We start from the raw sequence: 15,012 nt of genomic DNA, 5'->3' as shown, positions 1-15,012 counted from the left end.
TACTTCTTAGCTCTCCTGTCGCCCCTAACTCCTCTGGTACACAGCGCTGCCACTGCTTGTTGGTGAACCCATGCCCAAAGTCATGCTCAGTTTGTCTTCGGCTCAGGTCATGATCTCAGTATCCTGGGACTGAGCCCCATGTTGGGCTCCCAGCTCAGCAGGGAGTCTGCTTCTCCCTCTCCCTCCGCCCCTCCCCCTGCTCATGCTTTCCTTCTCTATCTCAAATGAATAAATAAATTAAATGTTTTTAAAATTTTTTTAAAAATTAAAGTCATCCTCAGGGGCGCCTGGGTGGCTCAGTCGATTAAGCATCTGACTCTTGATTTCAGCTCAGGTCATGATATCAAGGTCATGAGATTGAGCCTGGCATTGAGCTCCACACTCAGCATAGAGTCTGCTTGAGAGTCTCTCTCTGCCCCTCCTGTCACTCTCTCTCTCAAAATAAATAAATAAATAAATAAATAAATAAATAAATAAAGTCTTTAAAAAAAAATAAAGTCATGTTCAGATAGAAGAAAAAAGGAAAAACTCATTCTCTTCCCAAAGTTCAGTTCTCAGGTTCAACACAAGTTTTGCCTTTTCTTTCATGGCTTTCACTATACATACGCGCTCCCAGTAAAGTGGCCCCTGCCTGCCTTCCAACGGCACCCTCCTACTGACTTCCACCGTGAGCTCTACACGCAGCCCCCCAGACCACTCACTCCCTGCGTACCACAAGCACTGTCGGACCTGGACTTCCCTCCACAAGGACACTCCTTTCTCCTTATACAGCTGGTGAGCTACACCCACTCTTCAAGGGTCAGTGCAAACATAAACTCCCCCTGGCTCTTCCATCTCTGTGCTTCGAGACCTCAGTTAGAACCCTGATGGGTTTTACTTTTGTTGTCACTACAGGGCTGCTTCCCCCGGTAGACAATGGGTCGTAACAATAACAGTATCATCACACGCTAATTCAGGGCTTACTAGTCACTAGTCCAATCATTTCACATATACTGACCTTTAAGCCTCCAAAAAAATCAGTGTAGCTACTGTTATTTTCCCAATTTTTCAAAGGAAGAAATGGAAGCACAAAGGAGATAAAATCACTTTCCTGAAGTCACACATCTAGTAACGGCAGAGCAAACACAGGTGGGTTGGATCCATAGTTTGCACTTTTTGGTTTTTTTTTTTTTTACTATCCCAAGACTGCTCTTTATTATAGTTTTCTCCAAACTGCTTTTTGTGGTGTAATTGTTTCAAATCCTAGGTCCCTATACATCCCTTTATTATGTTTGTTTTTTCATTTTTAAAATTTTTAAAGTAATCTCTACACCCAACCTGGGGCTCAAACTCACAACCCCAAGACCAAGTGCTGCACCTCTACCGACTGAGCCAGCCAGGTGCCCCTCTTCATTATGTTTTCACCTGCTGATTGATGTGTGCCCCTGGTGTGGAGGCGGGCACAGCCCACCCTGCCTTACGTGGCTATTCTCTGCCACCAGAAAGCCAAAGCTCACAAGCTGGCGGGCCTGTCAGTGGAGAGCACGCACACGTTCCTTTATTCTAACGGATTCTGTAACGGCCAGTGACATTGTAAGAAATGTGTAGTGGATAATGTCTAATCTCAACCAATACTTTTATCCCGTATAGCATCAGGTAGCATCTGTTTCTCTCCAACCTGAAACTCTCCCAGGACTGCAGCCTTCTATCTCCAACTGCCTACAGGCATTTACATTTGGATCTCAGAACAACAGTTGTTGACTGTCCTCCAAAAGTGCAATCAGAGAGGGACACTTGGGTGGCTCAGTTGGTTAAGCATCTGACTCTTGATTTCAGCTCAGGTCATGATCTCAGAGTCGTGGGATCAAGCCCCATGTCAGGCTCTGCACTCGGTGCAGAGTCTGCTTGAGAGTCTCTCTCTCCCTCTGCTCCTCCCCCAACTATAAATAAATAAATAAATAAATAAATAAATAAATAAGCAAACACTCTATCAGAGAGATTCCCAAGTTGTAGCTGGGCACATGGACACCCATCAGCCTCCCTTGCAGGGAATCTTGGTCATGTGGCAGAGTCCACACTCCTGACAACGATCTTACACTGCCTCTTGCATATGAGCAACCTCTGCTGGCCCTCGTGTGAGGCTTCCCGAATGTATTTGTCTACAGAACACATTTTAAGTTTTAACAAATTCACGAAATGACCACAGGATTCAAGATATGTACTATATGGCTGAATTTCAAAAGCAAAAAGGATGAAAGGCTAAAAGGAAGGGAGGGGTGAATGAACAAACATGGGGAGGAAAGAAGAGAGGGAGACAGAAGCGAGAGATAAAGAGGGATCAAGGGAGTGAGGAAGGAGAAAAAGAGGGAAACTGATCTCAAAATGCAACAAAAGGGGCGCCTGGGTGGCTCAGCGGTTAAGCGTCTGCCTTCGGCTCAGGGCGTGATCCCGGCGTTATGGGATCGAGCCCCACATCAGGCTCCTCTGCTATGAGCCTGCTTCTTCCTCTCCCACTCCCCCTGCTTGTGTTCCCTCTCTCGCTGGATTTCTGTATCCTGTCGAATAAATAAATAAAATCTTTAAAAAAAAATGCAACAAAGGACCAAAGCTGAAAATTAAAAGGTACAAAATACTGGGTGAAACATTAAAAAGCACCTAAATAAATGAAGAGGTGTACCACGTTGATAGCTCAGAAGACTCACTACAGGGATGTCAATTCTCCATAAATTGATCTAGAGATGAACACAATGCCAATAAAAATACCAGACAGCGATTTTATAGAACCAGACAGGCTGAATCTCAAATTTAAATACAAAAGCAATCTGGAAAAATAAGAGCAAAGTTGGAGGACATATACTACCCGACTTTCAAGACTTACTACAGAACTAGCTAACCATCAAGCTAATCTACTCTGTTATTACATATTAATACAAGCTAACGTATGAAATAGTAACACATATTATTAGCAATGTGATACTGGCACAAGGATAGACATATAAATCAATGGAAGAGAGTCCAGAAATAGACCTACACATATATAGTCAGTTGATCATCAACAAAGTCTCCAAGTGATAGAGGACAGTCCTCTCAACAAAAGGTGCTGGAATAACTGGATATTCATATGCAAAAGTGGATCTCAACCCTTACCTCATACCACGTGCAAAGAGAATTAAAAATCCATAACTACGATACTTTTACACAAAAAATATAAAAGAAAAATTTTTAAACTTTGACTTGGGTGAAGTTTTCATAGGACAAAAAAATATCAACTGTAAGGAAAAAAATTGATAAACCAGACTTCATCAAAATTAAAAACTCGCTCTCTTCAAAAGACACTGTTAAGACAATGAAAAGCCAAGCCACAGACTGGGAGAAAATATTCGTAGAACATATATCTAATAAAAGAATTGTCTCCAGAAAATATAAAGAACTTTTACAACTCCATAATAACAAGAAAAACAACTCAATAAAACAAAGTGGGCCAAATATTTTAATAGACACATTACCAAAGAAGATCTATGAATGGCAGATGAGCACATGAAAAGACGTTCAACATCGTCAGTCACCAGGGAAATGCAAATTAAAACCAGAATGACTAAAACTTAAAAGACTGTCAATGGCAAATGCTGGCGAGGAAGGACAGCAACTGAGCATTGCTGGTGGGAAAGGAAAATGGCACAACTGCTCTGGAAAACAGGTTGACAGTTTCTTGTAAAGTTAAACATACAATTACCATATGACTCAGCAATTCCACCCCAAGGTGTTTATCCCGAGAAATGAAAACATATGCCCACACAAAGACTTGACGATGTACGTTAATAGAAGCAGTAAATCACGTTCAAAGCCAAAAACTGGAATCCGTCCAAACGTGCATCAACAGGTAATCAGATAAACAAATTGTAGTACTTCTATACAGTGGAATATTACTCCACGAAAAAAAAAAAGGAATGAACTAAAAACGAAATAGATACACTTCTCCCTGTTCTTCCCACTAAGTACGAACAGTATCTAGAAAAAACACGTAAGAAGACTCTAAAAGGTAGAGATAAGAAGACAAACTGGCTAAGGACCTTAGGACCTCAGAAAGGACATGGTAGTGAGTTCCCGGGGTTTTTGCTTCATATATCTGGGTCTGGATGCTGGAGAAGCAGCCAAATTGGGAACACCAATAGGTACAAACAAAAAAGTCCCCAAGAAATTTCTCTGGCGAACGAAAGAAGAAAGGGGCAAACTACTAAGACAGAAAACTTTTAGACACAATTGCTCTATGCCAGCCAAACACCATGAAAAGGACCACAGCCCCATCACCACCCCCAACAGCAAATGCTGAATGGACAGCCCCAACCTCTCCTCTTGTCTGGCTGTAACAAGGCACCTCTAACATTCCCCTGCTGGTGTGGTACCAGACAAAACTGGGTGGAAAGCCGGGACTTTCATCCCCACTTGGTGTTGATAAGGCTGCCTGTCCAAAACATCAGGGCAGACCACGTGGAGACTCCTAGACTTCCATCCCCACCCAGCCATAACAAGGTGCCACTCCCACCCCACCAAGTCAGAGGGGCCAACTGGATTGGTGGAGTGGATTAAACACATGCCCCCAAAGCACTCTGTTGAGTGAAAAACAGTCAATCTCAAAAGGTCACATACTGTACGATTTCATTTAGGTAACATTCTAGAAATGACAAAATTATAGAGATGAACAGATTAATAGTCACCAGGGATTAGAGATGGTGGGAGAGAAGGGAGTGTGTGAAACCGGGGAGAGCTTTGGGTAATGGTGGAGCTCTGTACCTTACTTGCAATGGTGGCTGCCCAAATCTTCATGTGACAGAATGACAAAGAACTATACACACCCATTGTACCAGTGTCAGTTTCCTTTGTGAAAGTGTCCTACAGCTAACTTTAATATGTACATGGGACCTCTTTGTCCTATCTTTGCTATTTCCTGTGAATCTATAAATATTTCAAAATAAGAAAGTCCTTTTGAAGAAATGAATGACTGATACCCATTATAAAGACATTACATTGAGTGGATACAAAAGATATATGATTCATTTACATATAACCCTAGATGAGACCAATCTAATCTACGGTGACAGAAAGCAAACCAGCTGTTGCCTAGGGCCAGGGAGGTTGACTGATATGAGGCACAAAGAAACATTCTGGGGTAATGAAAATATTCCATGTACTTATGTGGTCACAGATATAAGAATGTATACATCTGTCAAAACTCATGGGAATTACAATACATGCATTTTATTGTACATAAACTATCCCTCACCCAAGTTGACTAAAATTATTTCACAATAAAACAAAAAATATCCCAGTCATATAATTTCATGAAGAAAAGAAAACAATATTCTAATATACAATAAAATATTTAATTGTACATTTTTGTTATAAAATACGGCATACTTGGCCGTCTGAGTACCAGCTGGCCGAGAAAGTCAAGGCCAACTGTAATACCCCATAGGTACACGAAAGCCTTGCTAACATAGATACTTGGTCTGTATACACCCTCCAAACTAATATCCATACACTGGATACCCTCCTGTTATTCTCAAAGACTCACAGGTAGATGCTTAATGGCCCATTTGTGTTGATCGATTACTTCACTGGCCATGCAGAAGTATATCCCACCAGAAACCAGAAGGTGACCACAGTTGCAAATATAATGAGGGCGAAAGGATTCTTCAGTATAAAGATTTCTCTTATAATCCACTCAGATTGCAAGAGACCAAGATCCCGCTACTGCCTGAAATATCCTACTTGGTCAGTATACAAAAGTACAGGGTCACCACCAAATAACTCCAGAGAAAACCCCCAACCTAAAAATTTTCAAACAAATTTCAAACTATTGGTGACAGATTCTCTGTACTATCTTTGCAATTCTTCCATAAATCTGAAACTACTTTAAAATTTAAAGTTTATTTTAAAAAAGAAACAATTCTTTTGTGTTTTTTTTTTATTTTTTTTTTCAGATTTTATTTATTTATTTGACAGAGACAGAGACAGCCAGCGAGAGAGGGAACACAAGCAGGGGGAGTGGGAGAGGAAGAAGCAGGCTCATAGCGGAGGAGCCTGATGTGGGGCTCAATCCCATAACGCCGGGACCACGCCCTGAGCCGAAGGCAGACGCTCAACCGCTGTGCCACCCAGGCGCCCCTCTTTTGTGTTTTTTAAAAGATTTTATTTGTATGGGGGAAGGGGCAGAGAGAGAGAGAGTCTCAAGCAGACTCTGCACTGAGTCCCACAACCCTGAGATCATGACCTGAGCTGAAACCAAGAGTCAGGCGCTTAACTGAATGAGCCACCAAAGCACCCCAAGAAACTATTCCTTTGTAAAATAAATCACTGATTTTTTTTTTTTAATGTTGGTGACACTGTGGCCTGAGAAGGAGTTGTGACATTTCTGGAACACACATCAGGGAAACCTTAATAATGTCACTGACTTCACCTGCCACTTTTGGATGATAGATGGAAACCACAACTGTTCACGGATGAATGCTTTAGAGTGGATTTGTGGGAGGGAGATTCGGAAAACTATACCCAAAATACACCCTCCCAAAACATACTGGTTTGTTAACTATTGCCACTGCTCACAAAAATACTTCCATATGCCAGGAACAATGGAAAAGGCAACAGATATTACTACAGAATTACCATAAACGAGTTGGCCAGTGGACAGGTGCTCTCTGCTAGGGATGTCATTATCTGTGAACGAATACAAACTGAGTGAGAGAAGCCAGATCGAGGTGACCTACTTTAAAGTACCTCCTCTAGGAGAGCTGACGGACACCCCTGCTAAGCTTGGGGGAGCAGGCACCAGGACAAAACTCGACCCCCCAAAAAATAATTTTTCAGGAAAAAAAAAAAGAGGATCTCTCCTTCTGACTACATAAGGGGGAAAAAAAAGAAAGAAAGAAATATTAAGTAATGAGTCCAAGTGAAAATAGAAGGCCAATCACTGGGCAAGCAGTTTTCTCAGACCCAAATGAACTGTCCCTTAAATGGCCTGACTCACCCAGAGAGGTTCCAGAAACGTAAAAAATGCCAGCAGATGCCAAGTTCCTGCCCCCTAAGAGGAGAAGTTCCCAAGCAATTAAGAGAGGAGAACCATCTGGAAAAGGACCCCAGGAAGACAGCAAGATATCCACTCCACACCCAAACTCACACAGATCCCGGGCTATCCAGGCAGAATGCTGCTCACAGGTTGGCACACTGTTTTAAGTCACTATTTCTTGGACCCTGACCTCAGGTGCCCCCGTACCCTGGTCCAGAAACTGTGCCCCTGCCATACACCTTGCATTATTCAGGATTCTTTGTTCACATGTAACAGAAAGTCAATTCAAAGTGGCTTTTAAAAAAGAAAAGACATTTATTGGTTCCCATAATTTAGAAAGTCTGAAGTAGTCTGATCTCAGATGTGGCTGGATCAAAGGGTTCAAACAGTATCATCAGGATTCAGTCTTTCTCGTCCGTGACCCAGCTTTGCTTTCCTCTATGTTGGCTTTATTCTCTGACAGGCTTTCTCAAAGTCGAAGGCACTGTGGTCAATAGGTCCAGAGTCTACAAGCTTGGCAGCCATGGTGGAAACACAAAGACTTCATTCCTCCTATGTCCATCAAAGTCTCAGAAGTAAGCCTCATTGGCTCTGAGGAGCCCATCCTGAGCCATGTGTCCCCCTCTTGACCAAACGCTGTCCCAGAGGACACGGTACTATCACTGACTGGTGTTCAATGACTCGGTTACCAGTAGACAAGGAGCAAAACCATTAGACACCCTGGGATTCACCAGCAGTCAACATTCAAGTAAAAGCAACAACAGTCTGAAGACAAAACAAAAAGCAAGCAAACACACAAATCTCGGACAGACTGAGCAGGTTTTCAGATCTGTTCTCCTCAAGAAAAGGGTAACAAGTACTGACACATTAAACTTAATAAGCTTCTTTGAGGAGTCTGGAGTTATGAGTTCATACATGTAAAAAGCACGTAGATGAATGTCTGGCCAAGGTAGGTGCTACAGAACTGTTAACTAACATCACAGAAGCGTCCAGAGAAGGAAGAAGAACATATCCTAACAGGCAGGGTGGAGGTGAAGAAGAGTTTAATCTAAATATTTAAAGAAATGTAACCCAATTTTGTAACAAACTGGTAAAGCAGGATATGTTGGTTAAACCACTTTTGCTTCTTTGATTCATAGTTTGAAAATCACAAGACTGTTTCAAAAGATCTTTTCAGTCCCCAATACCAAGGGGAGTTGATAAGGAGTAAATATCCAATGCTGATTACAAGTTGGCGGGCTGAAAGAAACAGGAGTCTACCTTCTACCCCAAATTCTAACCATAGACACAATAGGAAATATGTTATAGATAAGTGACTACCTGTGCTCCAAAATTAGAAAGTGAATGGCTGGTGGGAAAGAGAGGGAGAACTTACTAAAAGACAGAAGTCATAGTAGATTGAAAGGGAAAACCAGCCTAGAACATCAGCGGTAATACAGAGAGAGGAATATACTCCTTTCCCCCAGGAGGAAACAAGACCAATGCCCTGAGGTGTGAGAGCTGCGTGGAAACCATCCATGGGGGGGGGGGGAGTATGGAGGAGTCACACTCTGCTTCTCACCAGCGGCACATCCATCCACTTCCAACCTCCAGGGGAAACAAATCCACAGGGCAACCTTGACAGCAGGATAGCCCGTCTCCCCAGCTGGGCTGTGAAAACCAAGACAGCATATCGTCTAAGAGACAACATCAACTATGAAGAGGAGTACACAAAGAAAGAATTAGCAGGCAGTTGAGAAGTTTCTTTTTTTTTTTTTTTTTTTTAAAGATTTTATTTATTTATGTGACAGAGAGACAGCCAGTGAGAGAGGGAACACAGCAGGGGGAGTGGGAGAGGAAGAAGCAGGCTCCCAACGGAGGAGCCTGATGTGGGACTCGATCCCGGAACGCCAGGATCACACCCTGAGCCAAAGGCAGACGCTTTAACGACTGCGCCACCCAGTCGCCCCAGTTGAGAAGTTTCTAACCTCATAAGACACACACTCAAAAACTGGAAAAACTTACTGAGCTCTACCTCTGAAACTAATAATATGCTATATGTTAATGAACTGAATTTAAAGAAAATATTTTTTTAAACTAGAAGAACTTAAACCCAATGAAATAGAATTAATAAAGTATCAGAATAGGACTTTAAAATAAGTATAAACAATATCTTCAGAGACGTAAGGGTAGGTAGTGCAGTCATGAAGCAGGAACTGGAAATTATTAAATGGAGCAATTAGAGAAGCTAGAAATAAAAAAGCGTAATTGTTGAGATTTCAACTCAGTGGCAGAATGGACACAGCTAAAGAGCAAATTTGTGAGTTGGAAGACTCAGCCAAGGAATTCTCTCAAAGTACAAAACACAGAAGTGAAGAAATATTAAGGAACATGGAGAATAAATCCAGAAGTTCTAATATCCATCCAAAAGTTCAAGAAGGAGAGATGAGGGAAAAAAAATGGAAGAGTGGCACTATTTAAAGAAAAAAAAATGTTCTTGTAAGTAATCATGAAGGACTGGAGCTCTTCCCCCTTCTTTCCTCTCATTCCTTTCTCCACTAAAATGCCAGTTAAGGGACATTTTTTAAAGTACAAATGCAAAAGGAATTGGAGATTGTTGGTTTGCAAACTGGCCCTGTATGCAGAGCGGGCAGGTAGAGACCTAAGAAAGAGGCAGATCACCCTGGATTGGTAGGTGGCGATTTTAATAAGCAAGGGAGCTTACTTACAAGGCTTGTCTTGGGTGGCTGCAAGATGAGCAGATATCCACACTTGCCTACCAAATCTTAAAAGTCTGTAAAGAAGCCATAGTGGGTTCAGTCCCATATACCATCCAGATGGTCTCAACAACACATTGTCCTCTGTGTCCTTGAAAATGGCTGCCACCATGGGAGTGGTGGGAAGAACATCCATTCCAGGCAGAGGGGAAGGGACGAGGAGTCTCCGATTGCCTGAGTCCAGCTCTCGGGTAAACTGTGATCACATTCTCTCGATTACCTCTCCCCACAGAGATGATGCAAGGGTAGATAAGAGATGACATCTATAGTTTGGAAGCTGAAAGCACTTGGACAAGTAGTAATTAGTTTAGCAGACTGGAGAAAGTTAAAAGTCAAATGCCTACAGGGTGTGGGTGGGCCAATCAGTACAGATCCCCCAGAAAGGCTCAGGAACTGAAATACCAATGAACCTTGCAAGTTACGGGTGTAGGTGAGACCGCGCACGGTAGAACAGCTTGGAAAGCTGAATGAGAAGCAAGCAAACGGCCCCCATAGTCCTTTATCAGCCCACTCAGGCAATTCTCTCCCCTTCTCCCCAAGAGAAGACTAAAAGTTTATCCTCTTATAGGGCAACAGGACTCTGGACTCAGGACCTCAGTTGGGTGTGCCCTACTGAAAACAGAAAGTCTAAGTGAAAGCCAACATGCCAAATGGTGAGGCCCCCATTCTCTTTCTCCAAATGCTGCCAAGAATACCGATGGCCAGGCTTACACACCCCAAAGAGGAAACTGGAATGCTGCTTTCTGGAGAAAGCAAGCATCCCACTAGGAAATGCCTAAAGATAATGATACTGAGGTCCCACACCAACGGCCAGGTCTCTGTTCACTCCTTTGAAAGCCCCACAATGGGCACAATCACTTTCTTAGTGTCTCAGGCTTAAATATGAAGAGAAAGCCAAGGATGGCTTGGTGTTGAGTTTTGTAAATTCTTTATATATTTTGGATACTAGTCCTTTATCAGATAGGCTAGCCTTTATCAGATATGTCACACGTAAATATCTTCTCCCGTTCCATAGGTTGCGTCTTAGTTGTATTGTTTCCTTCACTGTGCAGAAGCTTTTTATTTTGATAAAATCCCAATAGTTTATTTTTGCTTTTGCTTCCTTTGCCTCAAGAGACATATCTAGAAAGAAGTTGCTACAGCTGATATCAAAAAATTACTGCCTGGGGCGCCTGGGTGGCACAGTCGTTAGGCGTCTGCCTTTGGCTCAGGGCGTGATCCCGGCGTTATGGGATCAAGCCCCACATCAGGCTCCTCCGCTATGAGCCTGCTTCTCCCTCTCCCACTCCCCCCGCTTGTGTTCCCTCTCTCGCTGGCTGTCTCTACCTCTGTCAAATAAATGAGTAAAATCTTTTTTAAAAAAATTACTGCCTGTGTTCTCTTCTAGGATTTTTACAGTTTCAGGTCTCACATTTAGGCCTTTAATCCATTTTGAGTATATTTTTATGTGTGGTGTAAGAAAGTAGTCCAGTTTCATTCTTTTGCATGTTGCTGTCATGTTTTCCTAACATCATTTGTTGAAGAGACTGTCTTTTTCCCATCAGGTATTCTTTTCCTGCTTTGTCCAAGTTCAGTTGACCATATAGTTATGGGTCCATTTCTGGGCTTTTTTTTCTGCTCCATTGATCTGTGTGTCTATTTTTGTGCCAGTACCATACTGTTTTGATGCCTCCAGCTTTGCTTTTCTTTTTCAAGGTTGCTTTGGCTATTCCGGATCTTTTGTGGTTCCACGCAAGCTTTAGGATTGTTTTTCCTAGCTCTGTGAAAAATGCTGGTGGTATTTTGATAGGGGTTGCACTAAATCCGTAGATTGCTTTGGGTAGTATAGACATTTTAACACTGTTTGTTCTTCCAATCCATAAGCATGGAATGTCTTTTCACTTCTCTGTGTCATCTTTAATTTCTTTCGTCAGTGTTTTATAGTTTTCAGAGTACAGGTCTTTCGCCTCTTTGGCTAGGGTTATTCCTAGGTATCATTGTTTTTGGTGGAGCAAAGTGTTTTTTAAAAGTAACAAAGAGCAAGACAGAAAAGATTCAATGGCAGAAACATTTTTAATTGGTGAGAAAAAGTGGAGCTGAAGTTGAGGAAATCTCCAACAGAGTAGTGAAAAAGAGCTGGATATTAGAAGAGGCAATATGTGGGCGATTTCTTTTCTTTTTTTTAAGTAGGCTCCATACCCAGTGTGAAGCCCAATATAAGGACTAATAATTGGATGTTAAGTCACTGTATTTTGAGATTTCTTTGTTGTGGAAATTCGCCTGTACTTACACTAGCAAAAATACTTTCAAAATTCTGAGGGAAGTTCATTTCTCATCCTGGATTCTAGTCCTAGGCAAATTACCAAGCAAATGTGAGTTAAATAAAGACATTTTCAAATATGCAGGATCTCAAAAAAATGTACCTCGTAAGCACTTCTCAGAAAGCCACTGGAGCAAACGCTCACGTCAGATTCCTTGTGCACTGGTTGCACGATAAATAAATTTATAAGTACTGCCTCACTAACCATTATCCCGTATATCCACTGATAAAGCACCATATCTAACATGGGCCCATGAATTCTGGAATACATTTTTCAATCAGATCATCTACACGGATAGGAGACCTGCAAAAAAGTATTGGCTTGAGGCCCTGCATGCCCTAGAGGCAGCCCTAATGGAGACCTTTACAACTCTAAAGAGGTCGTAAGTAAGCTGTGGGAAGGGATTCATTACAGGGATCAGGGCAGAAGGTGACAACGAAGTGTCAAAGGAGAATGCGTGATGAGACTATCATTCAAGCCCATGACTGTTCAAGGCTGTTCCACCTGCTTGTTACACGTGTGACTTTGAGGACATCCCTTCCCCAGTTTGAGCCTTAGTTCCTTCATTTATGACACAGGAGTAATAATATCTACTTCTCAGAGTCTTGTAGGACTAATTTGATACATTCATTTTCTTACTTTCCTCAAACACACACACTCTGATCGTAGCCCATAGTTGTCTGGGGATGGGGATGGCAGTGTTTGAATCGTAAGAGAGTCAATCTTCGCTCTCTTCAATTTACAGACACTCATGGAAAAGACAGTGATGCCTGAGAATTCGATCTTGGGAAGTCATTTATTTACGTGTCTAAAGTAGCAGATGGCCTGTTATTTACAAAACACCTTGAAGATCCATTTTGGTTTCAGAAAGCCAGGAGGCAGAGCAGCGTCTGAAGAGGAGGTGAGACTGTAAGAAATAGTTTTACACAATAAGAAAAAGACAGACTTCCCTCAAGTACGCCATTGCTGAGGAGAGGGTGGAAGTGGGGAGAGGAGGTAAGAGGGCCTGCGAATGAACAGAAACAAGATCAAGTAAGAAATTTCTACAAGGCACCTGCGGGTTGGATATGGGGGTGCCAGGGATCGGGTCAGCCAGAGAGAAGTTTCTAGTGGAAGGAGTGACTGCAAAAAATGTTAAGAATATAGATGGCTCATATTAAGTCCTACGAGTGATCCTGGCTTTATTTTAAATTTTGATCTCTTGTTCATCACATAGTTTTCTTTTCATTCATTTTGATTTTTTAAAATACTGCATCGAAATATTTTATATCTGATTACTGAGTTTTGGGGTGCCCTTAAATGTGCCCAAGGTGAGCGCCTCACTCACCTCACCCTCGTCCCTGGCCCGGCTGTTACTCTCCTGAACTTTCAGCTGTTACTCTCCTGAACTGTTACCTGGAACATCTGACAGCACAGGGACAGACACCATCAGGCCAGACGTGAAAATTATCTGGAAATCAGCGAGTAAGAAATTTGAATCATGTAGGATTACAAGATAAACATTAGAACCAAGAGAAAGACAGTTCGGGATGGTTAGGGTGTGCTGGCCAGAATCCCAGAGAAGGAGTGGAATTTCTGTTTCCCCAAGGTAGACCCCACACTCATTTGTCCTCTACTCTTTGTTTCTCTAAGATGGGGCGGGAGGTGCAAGACGCCATGGGTGTGACCCTCCAGTGGAGTCCTGCAAAGGTCAGCCAGGAATCGGATGTTGGGTCTCTAAGAAACAGAGAGCAGCAGCTGGGGGTGGAGAGAGGGCCCAGGATTAACTTCTCAACCTCTTTACAGAAATGCTGAGAAGAGCCAGCTTTGGACAAGTAAATCCAAGTGGCGTAAGAGATGCCAGTCTCATGAAGGTGGGTCTGCGAGGTCTACCGTGACACCACGTTTGCTTACAGGGCAAGTTGATAACATGTAAGAATGGGGCCTGCTGTGCACGCCTGCTCTACCACTGATGCCGGGGAGCTAAGAGCGAGGGAGGGGCTCGTGTCAGCCCTGGACAGAGCATCGAACGATCTGGACGATCGCAACCTTTCCTTTCTCCTGGTCTTGCAACCAAGCAGCGAGTGCTACCGGGGAAATCACACCCCTGCGTCCTGTTTCTCTACCTTCTTCTCCATTATCACCGCCTTACAAAACCGAGAAGACATGGGTTTCTTCATGGCTTTCTGCCGCTACCGCTTGCAATGTTAATCCCTTAACATATCTGTCCTTTGGAGGGCCACAGACCCCGCGGTGTCCAAGACGCTGCCCGATCCATGCGAGCATGCCGGATCTACACCCACGTCCTCCACACCTTTCCTGGGTTTTATCTGCCCCCTGAGCGTCTTCCCTCATCACCTACACCCCCGTCCTCCTGCCCCTCTGCCCTTCACCCGTCTCCAGCTATGCCCTCTCTGTTGCCTCCGTGACCTCCTTTCAGGGAGGGTGCAGCACACTCTGGTCCGCACTCTGCCTCCGGCCCTCTGCGGACCCGCTCTCCATCACCACAAAGAGCGCCGTGCCCCCTGCCACACGCTCTCACCCAGCAACCGCGCGCGGACCGGACCAGCACTTGTCCGGCAGACGGCACAACTAAAGACACCAACTCACTACAACTGTTCCTACCCGGCTGAAGATGTCCAGGGCCAAGGATATCGAGTAACACCGGTCTGCCCGATCCTTGGTGGCCCTAACTGAAGGACAGCGGGGCCTGTTCCTACCAACTGTGTACCAGCCTTTCGAGGGACAAGCTTTCAACTTTTCATTAACATGAACATTACGAACACCCCCTCTTTACCAGTTAAACATTTCTGGCTTATTCCTGTCCACGAACAGTTTAGTCAGCGTGTCCCCTGGTGTATTCCTCTGCCTGATGGGCAAAGACAGCGTTGTTGGATTGTTTTCATTTTATTTGTTTGTTTTACTCTTGTTTTTC

At 43.3% G+C, this 15,012-nt stretch overlaps 1 long non-coding RNA gene across 2 annotated transcripts in view; it reads right to left on the bottom strand.

Moving 5' to 3' along the window:
• LOC130543577 (uncharacterized) overlaps positions 1–15,012 on the bottom strand; it is an 88,952-nt gene that overhangs the window by 56,151 nt on the left and 17,789 nt on the right. The window contains exon 4 of one of the 2 annotated variants that reach the window (XR_008959032.1): positions 11,119–13,005. The exons of the other annotated variant lie outside the window; for it this stretch is intronic. This is a non-coding gene — a long non-coding RNA (uncharacterized LOC130543577). Of the gene's footprint in view, positions 1–11,118; positions 13,006–15,012 lie in introns of those variants that run through there. 2 annotated transcript variants of the gene reach the window in all.

Source organism: Ursus arctos, unplaced genomic scaffold (assembly GCF_023065955.2).
Source record: "Ursus arctos isolate Adak ecotype North America unplaced genomic scaffold, UrsArc2.0 scaffold_14, whole genome shotgun sequence".
Taxonomy (NCBI): domain Eukaryota; kingdom Metazoa; phylum Chordata; class Mammalia; order Carnivora; family Ursidae; genus Ursus; species Ursus arctos.
Note: the sequence above shows the minus strand (reverse complement) of the source record. Positions and strands in the feature narration are given on the sequence as shown.